Consider the following 24,317-nt stretch of genomic DNA (forward strand, 5'->3'; position numbering starts at 1 on the left):
TAACTGCTCTGCTTAAAAAAGTTACTGGGCCGAGTGATCAAAGTCATTTTGGCCATACCTGGGAAGGATGAGGTCTTAGGTGATGTCCTCTTTAGATTTAGTATGACAGAATGACAGGGCCAAGCGTTTAGTGAACTGAGGTGGACAAAGCAATCCAAGGCATTGTGGTAGAGCGGGGCATGGGAAGCTGTGCAAGTTCATCCATTAAAGTGTCCCAAGTATCTTCAAAGTCTCTTAGAGAAGCGTGAAGAGACTTATAATTATTGAATATTCACTATGTGCCAGAAACTATTCTTAGCACTTCACAAGCATTATTTAATTCAATCCTCTTCATATCAACACTGTGCAGAAGAGGAAACTGAGGTACAGAGAGTTTATTTAAGGAAACTGCCATGGACCCACAGGCAGTAAGAGCAGAATTTGCAGCAAGGTGGTAAATTCCCGCTCTCAGCTGATATGTTTTGCAATCTCAGTGGGTCCAGGCCATTTAAAATGTCACTTGGGATTGTAGCTTGTTTATATAAGAATATCAAAATAGCACATAGAAACCATGTGGAGGTGATTTTCTAACCCTCAAGACCTGGGTTGTCTGCTGCAGCGATTTCTCAGGTCTCTTCCCTGAGGTCTTGGCAAGCAGGAACAGTGTCTCTATCGTTTCTGTTTTCCTAGCACTTACAATACGCTACGTGGTGTGTGCTCATTAACTATTTGCTGAAAGAAGAAATGTGGCTAGAACTGTTCTCTACATCTCACAAAGGATTTTAAAAACCTGGGGCTAGGGCCTTGGATAATATAAAGGATGATTAATGAAAACCCAAATATACCAGGGGTTGTGAGTGAAATGTAGTCTGATTTTTAAATTTAATCTAGTGAAAAGGAGGCTGGGGAGATAGAGCAATGGTTTGCATCTTGAGATTTTATAGTTCTGAACCAATTTATCAAATGTTTCTTAGACACCCACCACCTGTCCAACATGGTCCTAGGTGCTGGGATGCAATGAGCAAAAGGCTAAGGCAGCCCCTCAGGGGCTTAGGTGCTGTCTCCACCTCCACCCACCCACAGACACAAGAGAAGCCACAAGGGCTGCAGGTTTCCCCTGCCCTGGAATGCAGTGAACAGTGGGAGGCATCCCCAGGACCTGCATCTCTTCAAGATCCTTAAAAACAGAAGAGTTCTTGGTGTAGGAGTCCTGCTCAGAGAGGAAAGAAATCAGTTCATGTCTGTCAGAGGGAAGTAGCTAATGAAATAAGTGGTGATTTTTAAATTTTACATTGATTTTTCAGTGGTTGTTAATAAAACCCCTGGTTCTGTGGGGCTGCTAGAGCCTGGTGGAGAGAGAGTGTGGAAAAAGCAAGGCTCAGAGAGAGGGCTGAGATTTTCATCAGAAGAACCTTGTTTTGCTCTATATATTGGGTCCACAGATGAATTTTCTTGTTAAAAATAAAAGCTCCTGTATTAGTTCACTTGCATGCTGCTAATAACGATATTCTGGACTGGGAAATATTTATAAAGGAAAGAGATTTAATGGACTCATAGCTCCACATGACTGGGGAGGCCTCACAATTATGGTGGAAGATGAAGGAAGAACAAGAGATGTCTTACATGGTGGCAGGCAAGACAGCTTGTGCAGGGGAACTCACGTTTATAAAATTATCAGATCTCATGATACTTATGCACTACCACAAGAACAGAATGGGTAAACCACCCCTATGATTCAATTCTCTACACCTGTCCCACCCTTGATGCATGGGTATTATTATAATTTGAGATGAGATTTGGGTGGGGACACAGCCAAATCATGTCATGCTGCGACTGGTCCTTCCCAAATTTCATGCCTTCACATTTCAAAACCAATCATGTCTTCCCGGCAGTCTCCCAAAGTCTTAACTCATTTGAGCATTAATTCAAAAGTCCACAGTTCAAAGTCTCATCTGAGACAAGGCAAGTCCCTTCTACCTACGATCCTGCAAAATCAAAAGCAAGTTAGTTATTTCCTAGATACAATGGGGGTACAGGCATTGGGTAAATGCAGCTGTTCCAAATGGAAGAACTTGGCCCAAATGTCCCAAACAAAGGGATTACAGGACCCATGCAAGTCTGAAATCCAGAGAGGCAACCAAATCTGAAAGCTTCAAGATGATCTCCTTAGACTCCATGTCTTATATCCAGGTTGCACTGATGCAAGAGGTGGGCTCCCCTGGCTTTCAACAGCCCTATCCCTGTAGTTTTTCAGGGCATACCTCCCACCTCAGCTGCTTTCACAGGCTGGCATTGAGTGTCTGTGGCTTTTCCAAGGACACAGTGCAAGCTATCAATGGGTCTACCATTCTGGTGTCTGGAAAATGGTGGCCCTCTTCTCACAGTTCCACTAGGCAGTACTATAGTGGAGACTTGGTATGGGGGCTCCCATCCCACATTTCCCTTCTACACTGCCCTAGCAGAGGTTGTCCATGAGGACTGCCCCTGCAGCAAACTTCTGCCTGGATATCAAGTTCCCAACAAGTTCCTCATCTCTGTCTGAGACCACTTCAGTCTGGACTTTATTGCCCATATCACTATCAGCACTTTGGTCAAAGTCATTAAACAAGTCTTGAGGAAGTTCCAAACTGTTTTCTGAGCCTTCCAAACGGGTCCAACCTCTGCCTATTAACCAATTCTAAAGTCACTTTCAGATTTTCAGCTGCCTTTACAGCAGCACCCCACTCTACTGGTGCCAATTTACTATATTAGTCCATTCTCATATTGTAATAAAGACATACCCAAGACTGGGTAATTTATAAAGGAAAGTGGTTTAATGGGCTCACAGTTCCACATGGCTGGGGAAGCCTCACAATCATGGTGGAAGATGAAGGAAGAGCAAGGGATGTCTTACATAGCATCAGGCAAGAGAGCTTGTGCAGGGAAACCCCCATTTATAAAACTGTCAGATCCCATGAAACTTATTTACTACCATGAGAACAGCATGGGGGAAACCACTCCCATGATTCAATTATCTCCATCTGGCCCCACCCTTGACACATGGGGATTATTACAATTCAAGATGATAATTGGGTGGGGACACAGCCAAACTGTATTAGCACCCTACTCCTTCAAACAACAAGCAGGCACAAATTGTTTAAAAGATTCTGGTTTAGGAGTTTGCCCTGTGTTGTCCTTCCCCACATTAGCACTCATGGGAGAAATGGAGGACTGGAAACTTACTTCAGAGATGAGGGAAGGTGGCTACAAGGGGAATTTGACTGCTGTACTGATTTTGAAACAAAACATTCACTAATGCAAATGTGGAGGCACCAGCCTCTGTTTGAGATAATACAAAGACATTGGGCTTTTCTGACAAAAAAAAAAAAAAAAAAAAAAAACTAGAACCACAATAGGCAAAGCTTTAGGGAAGGAGGAGAATCAGCATTGTCATGAAGTTGGTGGATCTTGAGTGAAGGGAAGTGGGTCCTGGGAAGCACTGTTGGCATAAGATGATTGCTTAGGGGTGGAAGAGAAGGCTAGCAGGGATGGGATCTCCTTTAGTCCATTTAAGTTGCTCAAGAAAAATACCATTTATGGGGGACTAATAAACAACAGAAATTTATTTCTCATACTTCCAGAGGCTGGGAATCCCAAGATCAAAGCACTGGCAGATTCAGTGTCTGGTGAGGGCTGCTTCCTGGTTCACAGATGCCATCCTCACATGATGGAAGAGATGAAGGGTCTCCCTGGGGCATCTTGTATAAGGGCACTAATCCCATTTGTGAAGGCTCCACACTCATGACTGAATCATCTCCCAAAGACCCTACCTACTAATAACATCACCATGGAGGTGAGAATTTCAGCATATACATTTTTGGAAGACACAGGTATTCAGACCATTGCAGGGTCCACCCATCTTTCTGAGCTCTGTATTTCTAGATTAATGGAGAGACAGAAAAACGTGGTAGAATATAGTAGGCTGAAAGGCAGAGAAGTTTGGGTTCAAATTCTAGTTCTGAGCCAGGTTCAGTGGCTCACACCTGCAATCCCAGCACTTTGGGAGGCTGAGGCAAGTGGATCACCTGAGATCAGGAGTTTGAGACCAGCCTGGCCAACATGGTAAAACCCCATATCTACTAAAAAATGCAAAAATTAGCCAGGCATGGTGGCACGTGCCTGTAGTCTGAGCTACTTGGGAGGCTGAGGAAGGATAATCACATGAACCCAGGAGGCGGAGGTTGCACTGAGCCGAGATCATGCCATTGCCCTCCAGCCTGGGCAACGGAGCAAAATTGTCTCAAAAAAAAAAAGAAAAAGCCCACAAATCCTAGTTCTGCTATTTATTACCCAAGAGGATGCTGGCATTTTAGAGCTTCCCTGCAGGTTCTTTCCCCACTTAGAAGCTGGGATGTCTTGTGAGTATTAACTGATACTACAAGTAAAAGCATCTGACACAGGCTCAGCACACTGTAGTTGGAATCATTTTAAAATAATACAAACTCTTGTAAAGTCCTTCTTAGAGAGACAGATTCTTTTTAAGGGGAAGATATGAGACAGGCCACATAAAATTTGTGTGCAGGGCAGGGGCTTCATGACCAGTGTGTTGAGAAGGTGGGCAGAAAACCTCCTGGAGAAGCATGTGTGGATAAGTGGGATTTTATGAGGGGCACAGGGGAGTTATGAAGGAATAGAGGCAGGCGGGGGAGGACCACGCTTCATGGGAATAGAGGGCCCAGTATCAGGCATTATGGGGAACCATGTATCCATCCATCAGTCTGTCTTACCATGCCAGCAGGAGAGCAAGCTTGAAATCTGAGAGGGGCAGGCTCTGGCCTGGCTATGAATGATGGGCCAGGAGTCCGCAGGCACTTTCTGGGGGTGGCAGGAGATAAGTGATGAAGGGTTCTGGGACAGCTGGTGGTTCCAGCTGACAAGATAATGGAGTGAGTAGTAGGAGAAAAAAATAAAGGAGAGGAAGGAAGAAATCCATGATAAATCCACCTTTCACGGACAGTGGAGAAAGATAAACTCTCTTTCTTGCCATTAAAGATGGCTTTTCCCTCTTTCGGTTTTTCAAGTTCATTGAAAGTGACACTAAGTTGGTACTTTGCTTCCTACTTTTCCCCCTTTACTGCAGATTTCTTGATTTTTCCTATGGGGACCCCCTCCAGCTCTTTTTTATGTCCATGTTCATGGGTGTGGGAAATTATGGTGTAGAACAACTCGTGCTTGTTACAATCTGAAGTTAGTGCAGGGCAGGACTAACTGGTTCCTCCAAGGACCAGCTCAGCCCTTATGCCTGGTGTGCTCCTTCCACAATGCCAACCCAGTGTTTATGCAAATCACTAGTCTGTCTCTCTTATTCTCTCCCTTGTACTTTTAATTTCTTCGTTTTTTTTTTCTGTAACTGCTTACTATTCAACTTCCACTGTAGCAGTGCATTTACATTTGTAATATTTGCTTTACATGTCATGTAGGTATGAAGTATTGTCTACATTGTATTGGTGAGAAACCAAAGATTCAGAGTATTCAGTTAGGATTAAAGTCAGCCTGCAAGTTACATTTATTTATCTCTCATTGTCAATAAAGTTCTGAAGCACACAGTGCGGGGATAATTTGATGGCTGGCCCCATGAAATTGTTAGGGATTCAGTCTCCACCATCCTTAGAGGTGGCCCTCATCCAAACAGTTCCATGAGGGCAGATGGATATAAATCCAGCTACTGTATAAATTCCAGGCAGCAGCAAGGAGAAACAGATCAAGAAAGGAAAAACTCTTACTCAGCTGTCACTTTGACCTCACCAGCTGGAACACAGTCACATGGCCACACTCAACTTTAAGCTGACCGGAACACACTGTCTTTATTCCCAATGATCATGTTCAATTTAAAAACAGGGGTTTTATTACTAAGAAAGAAGTAGATAGCAAATCTTGGGTGGCTCACATGTGTCTTGCTAGGGTCACAGACCAGCAAGGGAAAGAACCTAAACCTAGTTCTTTGATTTAAGGCCTCACACTCTATCCATGACATGAGAGTGTCCTGAGGGGAACAGGTTTGGCGCTGCAGAACCATAGCTGAAAGATGAGATATGCTTACTGCCTTGAAAGGCTGTAATCTTTGATACATGTATAAAATATAAACTGTTAAACTGATAAATGTATAAAATATATAACTGTTAAAGTGTTTGAGTATTGATGGAAGGAACCTGTATAGTAAATGCATTGGGAAATCAAATTAAAGAAGTAGTTTCATGTGGGCTGGAGCTGCCTAAGAAGCTTCCATGCATGAGACTTTTAAGTCAATTTTGAGGGCTTGCTTGCTTCATATACAGACGGAATGGGTTCTTTGGGAGCGTGTTGAAGAGATTGGTTTCTTATCTTTGGAGAACAACAAGACCCTCATATCAGAGCGCTTCAACTGATGTCTGAACTAAAATAAAATAAGCCTGTCTTTCTGCACAAATATACTCTGAAAACTCCTAACTGCAGTAACACTATATCTATCCACAAACATCTCTTGTAGTAATAGTAGCTAGAACTTAATGAGCACTTATGTGCCCTGAGCCATCACATCTATCAGCTACTTACTCCTCCCACAGTCTTATGGGGTGGGACTTATGATGCTTCCATTTCACAGTCAAGGAACTGAAGCTTACAGAGGTTTGGTAGCTTGCCCGTGATCCCGTATTTGATAAGCATTAGAGTTAATGTTTGAATCCAAGCACTCTGATTTCAGATTCTGCATTCTTCACCGTGAGGTTATATAACTTGCCCTGCAGCAGCCCTTGTCTCTGGAAACTTATTTTTTTTTAAGCTGCAGAATTTTTCATGCTCTCAGAGAAGTGATTAGGCTGGTCATGAGAGTGATTTTGCTATTTGTTTGTTTGCTTGATTGATTATGGGTGGGGCTATTGTGCCCAGGATTTCTACCTGACTCTTCTGATTTTAAAACAAAAATATGAAGACTGGAGTCCAGAATCAGTTTGTGGAAGTCTTCGTGCCTTCCTTGGTTTTCATTTCTGCATTTTGGTGCATTCTGCGGTTTCCAATGAAGTTCTACTACGCTGTGCTGCACAGTGCTAATGCTCATGCCCTTTCTAATCCACTTTCTGTTTTCAAAACTCTAAAACTAGAATCAGGATCAGCTCAAGACATTGCAGCCACTTCATCTTGTACCTGCATATCTTCAGATACCACTTTATAGCCCTTAAATCAATAATGCTCTAGACATGCAGCTTGCAGACAGCCTACACTCCCACATCCTTAAGCTGACCTGTAAAGACAGTCTGCACCCATTCAACAAGCATTTGCTAAGCACTTGCTATATACCACACATTGCATTGTTCCTGGAGACACAAAGGTGAATAAGATATTGGCCTCAGACAGCTCATTCAGAGTAGAGGTTCTTCACATGAGGTCCCTGAATGGTTTTTAGTGGATATGTAAACACCCTACAGCTGAACACAGTATGTTCCTATCTGCCAAGATGCTCACGTTTTTCACAAGGCAGAAATTTTATGCTTTTCATCAAATTTTGTTAGGAAGACAATGTAGTTAAGAGAGAAATTTAAAGAAATAATCAGAACATAATATCACAAGTTCTATAATGAGAGGCATGAATGCATTGCCCTAAGATTACTGAGGTGGGAGCAAACAACACCTTTGTATCTGGGGATGGAGGTTGCTCAAGGCTTCCTTAAGAGATGATGTCATCTAGGGATGAATAAGTTGGAATTTCCTAGAAGGGAAGCCAAGGAGAAAGGCATTCTAAGATGTGAACTCAGAGACCCAGCAGATCTAAGCTGCCTTGTACCAAGAGAATACATGTCTAGATTTTGATGTGGAGTATACAGGCTGTGAGGATTTGGGTGCTGGTAGTGTGAGATCCATGTAATCATGCCCAGGATTTTCTGGCTGGGTGGAGAGGGTGGCTACTAAGGACAGTGATAGTTGAAAGTGGGTAGAGGAGAGAAGCTCAGATATACCTCTAATACATAGCAGCAGGAATTTGACCTCAGGAGACGGGCTGTCTGCACCTCAGAGAAGGTCAGCTTCACATTTCAGCTTCCTTTTCCTGAAAACTGGGCTTGATATTTGATAAATAAATCATGCAATCTTCCCTTCACACCCTGCCCCAAATAAAAACATTCACTGTTACCACCACTTCGCAACCAGCCACTGTGGGCCCCTGACAATCAATTACCCACCGGAGATGAAATTATTGTTTAATGGCTCCTGGAATGGGCTCCCACTCTGACATTCATCACAATCAATAATGCATCAGCAGGGACAAAAGAAATTACGGGCCTCCTGCTAAGTGAAAGAGTCCATTTATATGCAGCACAGCCCCTTCACACCTACTGAGCAGGCCACCACAGGTGGGTGTCCACATTACAGAGCTCCTCAGTCCATGGAGATCGCTAAGTGGCTTTTTGGGTTTGAGGACACACACGACTACCCACTCATGCTCGGCTGAGTACAGGCAGGTCTTGTGGGTGTGCCAGAGATGGGCAAAGTGAACAAGCAATGATGGTTGATCAATTTACAATGAGCCAGTTGCCACTCTGCCTTCTCCTAGTTTTTCACTTTACATTGCATTTCGCTGAAGATGGACAGGAAACAATTTCCTTATAGATATTTAATGGACTACTGGGTTTGGCTTTTGGTGAATTCTGGCTCTCTCACTTCCTGGCAGAATGACTACAAGTAAATCTTTCACCTCTTTGATTTGAGTTTTCTCATCCATAAAATGGGCCCAAATAGTACTGACCTTAAAAGACTGTTCTGAGGATTAAATGATATTGTCACAGGATACTTGGGGTGTTGCTTTTCAGGCTGGAATTCTCTGTGGCCAGTAGCAAGTGCCTTTGCCTGAGTTTTGCTCAGGCCTGCTGGGCTCACTTGGCCTGACAGGCTGTGTTCAGCTAGCACTACTGGCCTGGATCTCATGTCTGCCAAGTGCAAGCAGAGCAGCAAGGAGTGTATGAAGGAGTGTGGGGCCCAGCCATTATGCACAGCCAGACATGCTGGCTACGACAGAGCAGGCAGCTCCAGGCACTGGCCCAGGCACTGGCTCCCTGTGATGCTGTGGCTAGACCAGGTGTACCACAAGCAGCTTCCAAGACTGGCACTGGGGAACGTAGTTGTGCCCAGAAGCTTGGAGATGCCAGGAACTGTGGAGCCCCAAGCAGGATGTCAGAGACCTGGTTCCAGGAGCTCCCAAGTCTGAGCTCCCTGAAAGGCTGCAGCTCTTCTCTTCTTTTCTCTTCTCTTCTTCTTGCCACCTGCAACATGGCTAGCAAGGGGTATCTTTCAGCCCTGTTTGTGTTACAGCTTTTAACCCCGCAAGTTGGCAGGCTTTTCTAAGTTTTTGTCTTGTGTCCAGGAAGAATGAGGTACATGGACAAGCGAAGGGTGAGCAAGATGAAGAGGAGCTTTATTGAGTGACAAAAGAGCTCAGAAGACACTGGGGTGGGTAGCTTCTCTCAGCAGCTGGCTATCCTGTAGTCCCCTAAAGTCTGGCTGAGTATAGGGCTTTTACGGGTCTCAGAGCGGGAAGTGTGTGCCAATTGGTTCATGGGCAGCCATGGGCAGGCCTGGAAAAAGCACCACGAGTTCCACCTCTGGTCCATGGGACAAGCAGCCCAGTCCCCAGGCTTCAGGCCCTTCCTATTGGGACTTCACTGGAGATCCACCCCCTTCTGCCCAGGAGCTCATCTGCCTCCTGACCTATTCATGGCGCCCAGACTGTCTATGTCAAGAGGCACTTATAGGCCAGCACTAAACTGCCCTTAGCACCCCCCTGGACTTCCTCCTGAGCTCATTGGCATTCAATATCCAAAGGGTGCCAAGGTGGCAGGAGGCTGGGGTGTCAGTACTGCCCCAAGTGTGTGCACAGTTGGCTGGGCTGTGGCAGTGCCTAGGCTTGTCCCCAACCTTTCTCTAAGATTAGAGCAAGTGCCAGGGAGAGGCCAGACAGTGAGAGCAGCCATCTCTGAGCCTGTTGGGGAAGAAGGGCCTTCTGGGTCCCCGAGATCACAGGGAGGCCTGGATCCACAGCCACAACTTGGGCAGCTATAGCTGTGCCCAGGAGGGCAGGACTACTGGCTCCCACTGGCTCCATGGAACACGCAGCCCCAGCCATGCCTCTCCCACTGCAGCTGGCATCATGGCAGTGGCTGCTCCAGATTGGCTGCCTCTGCCATCAATATATACATATGTGATAGGTATTCCCTTCCTTTCCAACCCATATTTGAAAGAATACTCTATAGATAGTGTGACTTATCCTGATATTGCTGGATATCCTGATATTGCTGATGGGTAAGGTTAGTCTAAATGACAGATCAAGAGAATAATATGCCCCCAAACCTTAGGGAGATTCCATGCTACTTCAGTTTTTATACATCAACAAATAGCATACAGAGATCATTTATACTATTAAAACAGCTCAGAATCATTTTAACCAAACAAGACACATAGCCTCCTCTCTCTTTCCTTTATTCATCCACTCATCCATCCACCTATCCATTTATTTATTCATCCCTCTATTGGATTTTTATTGGGTGCTATCAATCAGTTACTATGTTAAGTTCTGAAAATTTACAGATAAATAAAAATATACTGTTCTCTGTCTCTAAGAACTTACAATATTGTGGATAAAAAGTTCTGAGTAGATAATCTTAGAGTGAGCAGTGTAGCAAGCACCATGTCTTCTAGGCTATATGTGAAAGGCTTCAAGGAGGAGGTGATATGTGAACTCACCCCTCTGGAGAGGAGGGAGTTTGCTAGTGCACAAGATAGGGAGGTCCCTTAGGTAGAGGGGATGCATCTTACTGATACTTGATCATGAATTCTCCAGTGAGTTTCTTACTTTTCTTCCCAATCCTAATATTTTGTCCTGCACTCATTTTACAGATGGGTAAACTAGTTTAAGGGAAGTTAAATGATTTGTCTGAAATGATAGAGAGGTTGTAGATAAAGCTGGAATTGGAATTCACTTGTTGTCTTGGGTTTTCTTTTTCCATTTCTTTTTCTTCTTAAAAGTTATTTGTGGAGTAACAATTTTACTGCGTAAAGTGATTTTTTTCTGCTTTATGAGGTATAATTGACAAATGAAAAATATATATTCAAGAAGCACGTGATAATTTGATATATGTATATCTTGTGTAATGTGTGCCACAATCAAGTTAATAAACATATCCATCATGACACATAGCTACTTTTTCATGTGTATGTGTGTGTGTGTGTGTGTGTGTGCTTCTGTGGTAAAGACACAAGATCTGTTTTCTTAGAAAGTTTCTAGTAAACAATACGAACTATGCTGTACATTAGATCTCCAAAACGTATTCATCTTATAACTAAAGGTTTGTAGCCTTTGACTGATGCCTTCCCATGTCTTCCATGTCTCAGACCTTGGCAACCATTGTTCTACTCTCTGTTCTGAGTTTGACATTTTTAGATTCCACATATAAGTGAGATCATACACTTTTGTCTTTCTGTGTCTGGCTTATTTCACTTAGCATAATGTCATCCAGGTTCACTAATATCATTGTAAATGACAGAATGCCCTTCTTTTATTATAGCTGAATAGTATTCTATTGTGTATATATACTGCATTTTCTTTATCCGTTCATCTCTCAGAAGAGAGGTAGGTGGTTTCTGTGATGGCTATTGTGAATAATACTACGGTAAACGTGGGAATTCCAGTATCCCTGATTTCATTTCTGGACTGGACTTTTTTGACCATTGCTGTTCCTCTGTGGGGACTTACATAAAAGAGCAGACTCATTCAACATCCATTGGCCTGCACTGGGGTCTCCACCCTGCTAGGCTGTGGTGAGGGAGAAGTTAACAGAAGGACAAAAAATTCTTCAAGGCAAGACATGCAAATAAATGATAGTGCCACAGTAAGCTTAGAAGGAGTATAACAAGCACTAAGGACCACAGAGAAAAGAATGATTCACTTTTGGAGGAGAGGGGAAGGCTTCCCAGACAAGATATCTGAGGGGTTAATAACAGCTATCTTTCCTGGAATCTTCCTAGCTCAGCTCACTGTTGCTTTGAAGTAACAATAAATTCTAAGATGTTATAATTTTAACATCACCCCTGTTTGTCATCCAGCTGACCCCCTTTATGATGGGCTTCCCAACTGAGGAAAGCTGGGATTTGCCCTTCAAAGTCTTCACAATTTGCTGTTCTCTCTTGAGCCCAAGTCTGAATGCTTGGCAATAGTGAAGCAATAGGCTTGTGTAGATGCAGGACTCTCTGCCCATATAGGAGTGTTTTATTGTGATTAAAACACATTATTCCTTAAAACAACGATCTATAGTGGTAATTACATGGCAAAGTCCATCAGTTTTGTTCTCTGAAGGATGCAACATTATTGTTGAGAAACTTGATTGCTTGCTCTTGTTTTATAATCTTTGCTTGCACTTTAGGCTCCATCCTAAATATTAATAGAGAAACCAAGAACAAGACAGTGATAAATCCAAAATACATGGATATGTTTTACCTACGGGTTCCTCCTCCCTTGCAGAAATGGGCAGTGGGATGAGAAACTGAACCAGCAACATGTTAGATGCTTGAGAATGAGGAGTGTGAACCATGGGAACCTGCTGAACAGAGACAGAAGCCCGGACAGATTCAGCCGCATGCCACATGCCAAGGCAAAGTCTTCCTGCCTTCAGTCATATCTGATGCTTCCCCTAACTTCATTTTAAATTCATTTCCCATTGGCTGAGCATCCTGAAATTTCGTCACTGGACATTCATTCCTTTGGATTGATGAGACCTTGTTCTAGCTGATTCTCTGTCTCTCCTTCTTCCTCTCTGTCTCCCTTGCTCTTTCTCAACACAAATATAGGATCATTTTGCTTGTAGCTTCACAAAACTCAATTTAAAAAGTACATTTTTCTGTAACTTGTTTTTCACTTAACAATATATCATAAAAATCCCTCTGGATCAATAGATATAGATCAAACCAGAACACATTATTTTATTAGTTACAAATATTTTATGGTAAGAGTGTTCTACAGGGTATAGAATCCTTCCCTTATTGAAGACCATTCAGTTTATTTCTACTTGTAGTCACTACAAACTATGCTGCAATAAACATCTTTGTATATATAATTTTTAGTACTCTGCCTTCATTTCCATAGGTGAGTGAGGTTCAGTGGACCAACCGTATGTATATTTTGAATTTCTGAGTTTAAATACATTTTTCATGTCACTGTAGCTACTCACCGTAGTGCTATAGTTTGAGAGTGTATTACCCCTGCATTCTTGCCAGCATTGTCAAAGGACAATGATTATCTCAATGGATGCAGAAAAGGCCTTCGATAAAATTAAATACCCTTTCATGCTAAAAACACTTAATAAACTGCATATTGATGGAATGTATCAAAAAACAATAAGAGCTTTTTATGACAAATCCACAACCAATATCATACTTAATGGGCAAGAGCTGGAAGCATTCTCTTTGAAAACTGGCACAAGACAAGGATGCCCTCTCTCACTACTCCTATTTAACATAATATTAGAAGTTCTAGCCAGGGCAATCAAGCAAGAGAAAGAAATAAAGGATATTCAGATAGCAAGAGAGGAAGTCAAATTATCTCTCTTTGCAGATGACATGATTGTATATTTAGAAAACCCCATCGTCTAAGCCCCAAATCTCCTTAAGCTTATAAGCAACCTTGGCAATGTCTCAGAATATAAAATCATTGTGCAAAAATCACAAGCATTCCTATATACCAATAACAGACACATAAAAAGTCAAATCATGAGTGAACTTCCGTTCACAATTGCTACAAAGAGAATACCCTACCTAGGAATACAATTTATAAGGGATGTGAAGGACCTCTTCAAAGAAAACTACCAACCACTGCTCAAGAAAATAGGAGAGGACACAAACAAATGGAAAAACCTTCCATGCTCATGGATCAGAAGAATCAATATCATGAAAATGGCCATACTGCACAAAGTAATTTATAGATTCAATGCTATCTCCATCAAGCTACCATTGACTTTCTTCACAAAATTAGAAAAAACTACTTTAAATTTCATCTGGAACCAAAAAAGAGACCATATAGCTAAGATAATCCTAAGCACAAAGAACAAAGCTGGAGGCATCATGCTAACTGACCTCAAACTATGCTACAAGGCTACAGTCACCAAAACAGCATGATACTGGTACTGAAAGAGATTTATAACAAATGGAACAGAATAGAGGCCTCAGAAATAATGCCACACATCTACAACCATCTGATCTTTGACAAACCTGACAAAAACAAGCAATGGGGAAAGGGTTCCCTATTTAATGAGTGATGTTGGGAAATCTGTCTAGCCATATTCAGAAAACTGAAAGGGGACCCCTTCCTTACACTTTGTACAAAAATTAACTCAAGATGGATTAGAGACTTAAACATAAGGCATAACACCTTACGTAAGACCAATATACCTTATTGCCTAGAAGAAAACCTAGACAATACCATTTAGGACATAGGCATGAGCAAAAACTTCATGACTAAAACACCAAAAGCAATGGTAACAAAAGCCAAAATTGACAAATGGGATCTAACCTAAAGTGCTTCTGCACAGCAAAAGAAACTATCATCAGAGTAAATAGGCGACCTACAGAATGGAAGAAAATTTTTGCAATCTATCCATCTGAGAAAGGGCTAAAATCCAGAGTCTACAAGAAACTTCAACAAATTTAGAGGAAGAAAACAATCCCGTCAAAAAGCAGGTAAAGGATATGAACAGACACTTTTCAAAAGAAGACATTTATGTGGCCAAAAAACATATGAAAAAAAGCTCATCATCACTGGTTATTAGATAAATGCAAATCAAAACCACAAGGAGATACCATCTCATGCCAATTAGAATGATGATCATTAAAAAGTCAGGAAACAACAGGTGCTGGAGAGGATGTGAAGTAGAAATTCTTTTACACTGTTGGTGATAGTGTAAGTTAGTTCAACCATTGTGGAAGACAGTCTGGTGATTCCTCAAGGATCTAGAACCAGAAATATCACTTGAGCCAGCAATCCCATTACTGGATATATAGCCAAAGGATTATAAACCATTCTACTATAAAGACGCATGCACACGTATGTTTATTTCAGCACTATTCAAAATAGCAAAGACTTGGAACCACCCCAAATGCCCATCAGTGATAGACAAAATAAAGAATATGTGGCACATATACACCCTGGAATACCATGCAGCCTTAAAAAATAATGTGTTCATGTCCTTTGCAGGGACATGGACGAAGCTGGAAACTGTCATTCTCAGCAAACTAACATAGGAACAGAAAACTAAACACATGTTCTCACTCACAGGTGAGAGTTGAACAATGAGAACATATGGACACAGGGAGGGAAACATGACACACCAGGGCCTGTCAGAGGGTGGGGAGCTAGGGGAGGAACAGCATTAGGAGAAATACCTAATGTAAATGACAAGTTGATAGGTGCAGCAAACCACCATGGCACATGTATACCTATGACAAACCTGCACGTTCTGCACATGTATCCTATATCTTAAAGTATAATAAAATTTTTTTAAATGCAAATGCTTTTATAAATGTGTTTTACTGGCAGTTGTACACAATGCCTAAAATTTGTATCATGTTTTTGCAGTTGACAAAATGCTTTCTGTCACATATAATATCTCATCTAACCCCACAACAGAACCTCAGGCCTGGAGTGCAATGTGATAAGCCCAAGGCCAGAAGACTAGTTGATTTCAGAGTGACTTGAAAGCAAAATTGATTGTCCCAGGGCAGTTTCCCATAAACCTAGCCCTATTTTTACCTGTAGTTATAAATTATTTGACCTCAAGATGCAGTGAAAAGGGTGGTGTGTTTATGCCTATGGTCTGGCCCTGCCACTAAAGACCTGGCTGTATTTGGGCAAGTTACTTCACTTCTTGAGACTCTAATTACTCTGTAAAATGAGGGATTAAGTTCGATGCTTTCCAAGGTGCCTTCCACTTCTGAGAGTAAAGATGGAGCAAGGCTGACTGATGAGGGCAAACAGGCATGCATGCCGAGGCCCCCCTGAAAAGAAATTTTTCTTTCTTTTTTTTTTTTTTTGAGACGGAGTTTCACTCTGTCGCCAAGACTGGAGTGCAATGGCATGGTCTCAGCTCACTGCAACCTCTGCCTCCCGGGTTCCAGCAATTCTCCTGCCTCAGTCCCCCAAGTAGTTGGGATTATAGGCACCTGCCACTGCACCAGGCTAATTTTTGTATTTTTAGTAGAGATGGGGTTTCACAATGTTGGCCAGGTTGGTCCCAAACTCCTGACTTCATGTAATCCACCTGCCTCAGCCTCCCAAAGGAGGATTACAGGTGTGAGCTACCACACCCAGCTGGAAAAGGTATTCCAATGGTGGTAGGGAGCACACTGGGCAACGCGAGAAAGGAATTTTTTATAATCATGGAACACAGCACAGACCACAAGGTGGTTTTTTTTTTTTTTTCCTCTCTGAGGTTGAAACAACAAAGGTTGAAATATGCCTAACATAACGCCTGGCACATGACTCCTTCCCGGTGTTTGGCTCTGGGAGGATTGATTGAGTAGTTATAGTCAGGGCAGACAGGAACTGGGGAAACTACCCAAATGATCTTGGAGCATGAGGTCATCAATTTCCTGTAAATTCTGGCTTTTAAAAGTTTATAGTGTGCCAGGCAGGTTAGTGGCTTGATATACATTGTTCCATCTGCCCCAGAGGATGGTCCTATTCTCTATGAGGATCTTTCTGGCAGATTCCAGATTATCTGTTTTGTTGTTGCTGTTGCTGTTTTGAGATAGGTCTCGTTCTGTCACCCAGGCTGAAGTGCCGTGGTGCAATCATGGTTCATTACAGCCTTGACCTCCTAGGCTCAAGCCATCCTTCCACCTCAGCCTCCTGAGTAGCTCAGACTACAGGCATGTGCCACCATGCCTGGCTTTTTTTTTTTTTTTTTTAATGTAGAGAACGGTTTTTGCCATGTTGTCCAAGCTAACCTTAAACTCCTGGCCTCAAGTGATCCTTCCACCTTGACTTTTCAAAGTGCTGGGATTACAGGGCTGAGCCACTGCACCTGGCCGCTGGCAGATTCTTTAATAAGTCAAATATGTCTATTCAACTTACCACTGAGGTGACTTTTAGAAGCCTCATACTGAGGTCAGTTCAATGAAAACTCCTGGATATTTTTCATACAACTTGATGTCAATTCAGCTTCACCTGTTCCATTAATTAAGAGTTTTTTTCTGATTACAAAATAATTTATGATTTACTGATTTTAAAGGTACAAGTATTAAATGATTTACTGATTTTAAAGGTACAAGTATTAAAATGAGTGTAAATAGACATCGAGTCATTAAAAACTTAAAAATATATACAACTGAGGACCTACTGGGTGTATATAATTTGGGGTCCTGCTTTTCTCCACTCAATGTTATAACAACAGCATTTTTCTGCTCCCCTCAATGTAGATGTAGCTTATCGTCCATACATTCCCATTAGGTGCAGGTGGAGAAGCTGGAAAGAAAAAGTATTTTCACAGATGTGCATTATCTTTCAAAACAAAGAATTTATCCACTGTTGAAATGAGGTCCCTTGGATCTTAGTATCTTTGCAATCAAGAGAGCAATTCTTCCCCTGAGGGCAGGTGGGGAGAGTGTTGTGAAAAGGTCAATGGCGGTTTCCTCTCTGGGGACTGAGTCTGCCATTGGGAGAGGAGGCCTAGGAATTCCCTCTCCCTGACTACGTTTTCCTGATTGTCTTCAAGGAGACAAGATGATGGAATAAAGACTGTTGACTGTAGGTGCCTTCATGTCGTTTATTTCTTTATGAAAGATTTCAGGATGTGGGATAACTAGGCTGAACATGCATACCTTAAAATTTCTGCATGTTTGTACAATTTAATTTGGAAACTAAATGTATGTGAAAATACTTTGAAACTGTAAAGCGACATCCAAATAACATTAAGATTATTATTGCCATTAAATGTAATTTGGTTGCTTGGAAACCTCTTTTTCAGTGTATATTTTAAAGACTTAAATAGTTATGAATGTTGATTAAGCCACATCAGTTTCTCTGTCTGTAAAATGAGCGTAATGATCATAATAATGCCTACTTCATTTATTTATTTTTTGAGAATCTAAAGAAATAATGTAGAAAAAAGTGCTTTGTCAGCTGCAGAGTAAGGTCAGATGTTAATCGTTATTGCTAAATTAACCACCCTTCCCACCTTTTTGTTAGTGGAGGCTTTTAAAGCAAGCCTTCTATATCTTTGACTTATACCAAGGAGAGAAAGAACAAGTCCAGGTCATTGGTCAAAAGTGATTCTTTTTTTCATTTTTTTGAGGCAGAGTCTCTCTCTGTCATCCAGGCTGGAGTGTAGTGGCACGATCTCAGCTCACTGTGACCTCTGCTTCCTCAGTTCAAGCAATTCTCATGCTTCAGCCTTTGGATTATCTGGGACCACAGGCCCACACCACCATGCCCAGCTAACTTTTTGTATTTTTAGTAGAGACAGCATTTCACTATGTTGGCCAGGCTGGTCTTGAACTACTGGGTGGTCCACCTGTCTTGGCCCCCTGAAGTGCTGGGACTACAGGTGTAAGACACTGCACCTGGCTAAAAGTGATTTTTTATACTGGTGCTTGGTGGATAAAGTGGAGACATTGACTCTTGTCCTGATATCTCATGGCTATGTCCCTTAAGATAAGTGACCAGGACTTTCTGGGCCATATATAACATATAACCCATATTAGATATATTATATGTATTTATGTGTGTATATGTAGTAAGGATTAAATGGCATATTATGTGCTTGGAAGATCATCATGATTAATTAATGATTAGTATGAGTTGAAGATTACCCTTTATTCTTTAATGAAAGGACAATTACCAAGTATTTTTACTGTTGAAGGGGAGAAGGTCCAGACTGGCCAGTTGGAGCACCTGAGGCTGCTACAGAATGTTTCTCTAAAACATCCCTACGGCTCCAGTGATGGTATTTCTACTTTCAAACACATATGCTCTTTACCGCCTTCATTAACCAGAATATAACAGAGCAAATGCTGATCCTGGGAATTACATTATGGGACCTTGATATTTTAAAACTCAAAATAGCAGGCGTGGTCCTTGAAACTAAAGGAATTTGGGGGAGAAACTAAGGCAAGGAACAGGTCTTTGGCTCTGGTTTTGCTTTGTATTCCTTTTGTTGGGGAGAAACCAGAGTCTTGCCTCTTTACTTGCGCAGAGCAGGCCCTGAGCTTGGAATTCTCCTCACAGTTCTCTCTTGGTTTGTTATCCTACTCAGTCTAATTCAGACTCAGGGGGCTACCCGATGGCTGCAGGAAGGCTTTCCAGGCAGAGCATTCTGTTAAGTTAGGAGGAGGGAAGTTGCATTGAGGTCAGGTTTCTTACATAAAGGATGCGGAGCCCAGGGGAATTGAAGCAATGTTTCTGAGCAACGCGGGAAGATGAAGCTGGGGATGTAGGGGTGGAGCTGAGCAAGTGCTGAGGTCAAACCAGGGAAAGGAGGAGAGAGAAAGAGAGGCAAATAGAAATCACAAGGTGACTGTGCTTAGCTGTAATCTAACATGACTTTCCCCTCTGTAGGCAAAGGGGGGCACGTGATGTTAACATTCATTATCATGTCATGTACGATTGACTGCCAGAATTTATTATACTTTCTGTTGTTACACACTGAATAGTGACAAAACCCATTCCCTTGCCCAAGAATGGTCTCTCCTTTCTAATCTTCACAGAATAACATGGAAGTGGAAGGCCATCAATACCAGAGTAATGAGTGTCACAGTGAGGCCAGGGCTGAGGCACCTTAATTCCAGAAACAGCAGGGGAAGGATGGAAGAGGAGGCATGGAGGTATGTGTGCCTCCATCAGGATAATGAAGCTCTGAGGAGGGGCTGAGTCTCTAACTAGGTGCAGGGGGTGCAGCTGGAGGGCCTCATTCACTGCGGGGCTGTCAGGACGTGCATCAACAATGTGAACAATGTGGCTTCAACTTTCTGCTAAGTACTGAGGACAGCAGCAGCGAAGGCAAAGCCATTTTCAACATTGAAAAAATCCAGCTTGCAGGTGAAAATGCATGTTGCCTACAGTTCACTAATTAACTCCAAATTATTTATTGAGCACCCCCTATGGACCAGGTACTGTGCTAAGTTCCCAGGGATAGAAAAATAAACAGACACAATTCTTCAGAACATAATAGTCTAGTGAGAGAAACCATCTAACAGCTATTGGACAATGTGCTAAATTCTTTAATGGAGTTTCATTTAGTCACTTGAATATTTATTAAAAATGTTTAAGACATTGAACTAGAGGCTGGAAATATGAATATAAATAAAACAGGATCACTGTCCTTTAGGCCTTCCCAGAGAGTTCTGGGGGAGCACAGAGCCGGGATCCAATCTGAAGGGGAAGATAGAGGCTGGGTGGAGGTGTCAACTCTCGGAGGGTCACTAGTTGTTAGGCAGATGTAGGGAAAAAGGGCTGAAGAAGAGGGACCAGCAGGTGAAAAGGCTCAGAGCAAGAAAGAGAAAGTCCAGTTGAGGAACTGCAGCATGTATTAGGTGTCTACAGTGTAGGAGTCCTGTGAGAGGAGGGGCCTGGAGAAGTCACCTGTCCCCATTCTGCAAGGTGACATCAGAGGGATGTGTACGGTTTTAGGAAAGTCATTGTTCAAGGCAGCATTTGCCTTGTACCCTATCCATTTCCCCCTTTAGGGCCCCCTTTCCCATTTATTTATTTATACATCATATTTGTACATATTTGTGGGGTACATGTGTTTTGTTGCATGCATAGAATGTGTAATGATCAAGTCAGAGTATTTGGGTTGTTCATCACTTCAACTATTTATTTTTTCTATGTGTTAGGAACATTCAAGTCCTCTCTTCTGGCTATTTTGAGATATGTGACACACTGTTATTAATTACAGTAATCCTATAGAACCTATAACTTCTATCTAACTGCATATTTGTACTCATTAACCAACTTCTCGTCATAGCCCTTGCACACACACCCTTCCTATCCTCTGGCACCTATCATCCTATTCTCTACTCCATGAGATCAACTTTTTTCACTTCCACATATGAGTGAGAAGATGGCAATATTTGTCTTTCTATTCCTGACTACTTCCACTTAACATAATGATCTCCAGTTCCATCTATGTTCCTGCAAATTGCATAATTTTATTCTTTTTTTCTGGCCAAATAGTATTCCATCATGTATATTACCACATTTCCTTTATCTCTTGTCTGTTGACAGACACCTAGGATTGATTCCATATCTCCCTTATTGTGAATAGTGCTGCGATAAACATGGGAGTCCAGGTATAACTCGGTATACTAATTTCTTTTCCTTTGGATAAATACCTACTAGTGGGATTGCTATATTTTTGGTAGTTCTATTCTTAATTTTTTGAGACATTTTCATACTGTTTTCCATAGTGGCTGTACTAATTTACATTTCTACTAAGAGTGTAGAAGAGTTCACTTTTCTCCATATCCTTGCCAGTATCTGTTATTCTTTTGTCTTTTTAATAATGGCCATTCTAATTGGGGTAAGATGATATTTTATTGTGGTTTTGATTTGCATTTTCCTGATAATTAGTGATATTGAGCATTTTTTATACATCTGTTGGTCATTTATATGTCTTCTTTTCAGAAATGTCTATTCATCTCAAGTCCTTTACCTATTTTTTAATGGGACTATTATTTTTTATTACCGTTGAATTTTTACTGTTTGAGTTCTTTGTATATTCTGGATATGTCCCTTATCGGATGAATAGTTTGAAAATATTTTCTCCTGTTCTGTAGGTTGTCTTTTCACTTTGTTGATTGTTTCCTTTGCTGTGCAAAAGTTTTTTAATTTAATGTAGTTCCATTTGTCTATTTTTATTTTTGTTGACTGTGGTTTTGAAGTCTTACTATTAATTCTTTGCCCATACCAATATCCCAAAGTGTTTTCTCTGTTTGCTTCTAGAAGTTTTACAGTTTTGGGTCTTATGTTTAAATCTTTAACCTATTTTGAATTGATTTTTGTATATGATGAGGTATAGGGGTCCAGTTCCATTTTTCTGAATATGGTTATTCAATTTTTCCAGAACCATTTATTGACAAGGGTGTCCTTTCCTCAGTGTATGTCCTTGGTGCCTTTATGAAACATTGGTTTGCTCTACATATGTCTATTCATTTCTGGGTTCTCTGTTCTGTTTCATTTGTCTATGTGTCTGATTTATGTTAATATTATGCTGTTTTGATTACTATGGTTTTAAAATATACTTTGTATATCTGTATTTCGACAAACATATTTCTATATATATTCACAATATATTTATTTCAACAATTTTATCTGTTTATATTTAAAATTATTATTAATATGTGAGGGCTTATTCCTGTCATTTTATTAATTGATTTATGGCTGTTTTTGTATATCCTTTGTTCTATTCTTGATCTCTTATTGTTTACTCATTGTGGTTTGGTAGTTTTCTGTAGAGTAATATTTGAGTTCTCTCTCATCCTTATTCTGGCTAGGATTTCCAGTACTATGCTGAATAGGAATGGTGAAAGTGAGCATCCTTGTCTTGTTCCAGTTCTTAGAGAAAAAGCTTTCAGCATTTCCTCATTCAGTATTATGTTAGCTTTTGGTTTATCACATCTGGCCTTTATTATGTTGAGGTATGTTCCTTCTATGCCTAGTTTGTTAAGAGTTTCTACCATGAAGCAGTGTTGAAGATTATCTAATGCTTTTTCTGCATCTATTGAGGTTTTTGTTCTTCATTCTGTTGATGTGATGTATCGCATTTACTGATTTGCATATGGTGAAGCATCCTTGCATCCCTGGAATAAATCCCACTTAATCGTGGTGTATTACCTTTTAGATGTGCTGTTGGATTCAGTTGGCTAGTATTTTGTCGAGGATTTTTGTGTCTCTATTCATCAGAATTATTGACCTGTAGTTTTCTTGTGGTGTCCTTGTTTTGTTTTGGTATCAGGGTAATGCTGCCTCATAGAATTAGTTAGGGAAAAATCCCTTCTCTTCAATTATTTGATATAGTTTGAGTAGAACAGATGTTAGGTCTTCTGTAAAAGTTTGGTAGAATTTGGCACTGAACCATTCAGTCCTAGACTTTTCTTTGTTGGAAGACTTTTTATTACTGATTCAATCTAATTTGAGTCTCATTACTCATTATTGGTCTGTTCGGGTTTTCTATTTCTTCCTAATTTAATCTCCACAGATTGTACTTGTCCGGCAATGTATTCATTTTCTCTGGATTTACTAGTTTGTTAGTATGTAGTTGTTCATAATAGTCTCTGATAATCTTTAGTATATCTTTAGTATCAGTTGTGATGTCTTCTTTTTCATTTCTAATTTTGCTTATTTGGTCTTCTCTCTCTTTTTATGGTTAGCCTAGCTAGCAGATTATCAATTCTGTTTATCTTTTTAAAAGTTCCATTTTTTTTTGTTTCATTGATTCTTTTTCTTCTTAGTTTCTATTTCATTTAGTTCTGCTTGGATATTTATTATTTCTTTCCCTCTCCTAATTTTGGATTTAGTTTATTCCTGCTTTTCTAGCCTCTTGAGGTGCATTATTAGGTTGTTTATTTGAAATCTTTCTACTTTTTTGATATAGATGTTTATTGCTCTAAAATTCCCTCTTAGCATTGCTTTTGCTGTATCCCAAAGGTTTTGGTATGTTGTGTTTTGATTCGTATTTAGCCTAAGAATTTGTTTTTACTCTTCCTTAACTTCATTCCTGAATTAATGGTCATTAAGAAGCATGTTGTTTAATTTCATGTATTTGTACAGTTTCTAAATTTCCTCATGTTTTTGGCTTCTAGTTTTATTTCATCATGGTCTGAGAACATACTACTTATGATTTTAATTTTAAAAAATTGGTCAAAAATTGTTTTATTCCCTAACACATAGTCTATCCTGGAGAATGTTTCATGTCCTGCTGAGAAGAAAGTATATTTTACAGCAATTGGATAAAATGCTCTGTGAATGTCTGTTAGCTCTATTTGGTCTAATATGCAATTTAAATAAGTTTTTATTTGTTAATTTTCTGTCTATATATCTAATGCTGAGAGTCGGGTGTTTATGTCTTCAATTATTATTGTAGTGCAGGATCTTTCTTTAGATAATATGATATTTGGTTTACATACCTGGGTGCTATAATGTTGGGTGCATATAAGATTTAGAATTTTATATCCTCTTGCTGAATTGATTCCCTTATATTTATATAATGACCTTCTTTGTCTCTTTTTATGGCTTTTGATGTGAAGTCTGTTTTATCTAATATATTATCTAATAATAATTTATTTATATTAGATAT

This window comes from Callithrix jacchus, chromosome 10 (assembly GCF_049354715.1).
Source record: "Callithrix jacchus isolate 240 chromosome 10, calJac240_pri, whole genome shotgun sequence".
Taxonomy (NCBI): domain Eukaryota; kingdom Metazoa; phylum Chordata; class Mammalia; order Primates; family Cebidae; genus Callithrix; species Callithrix jacchus.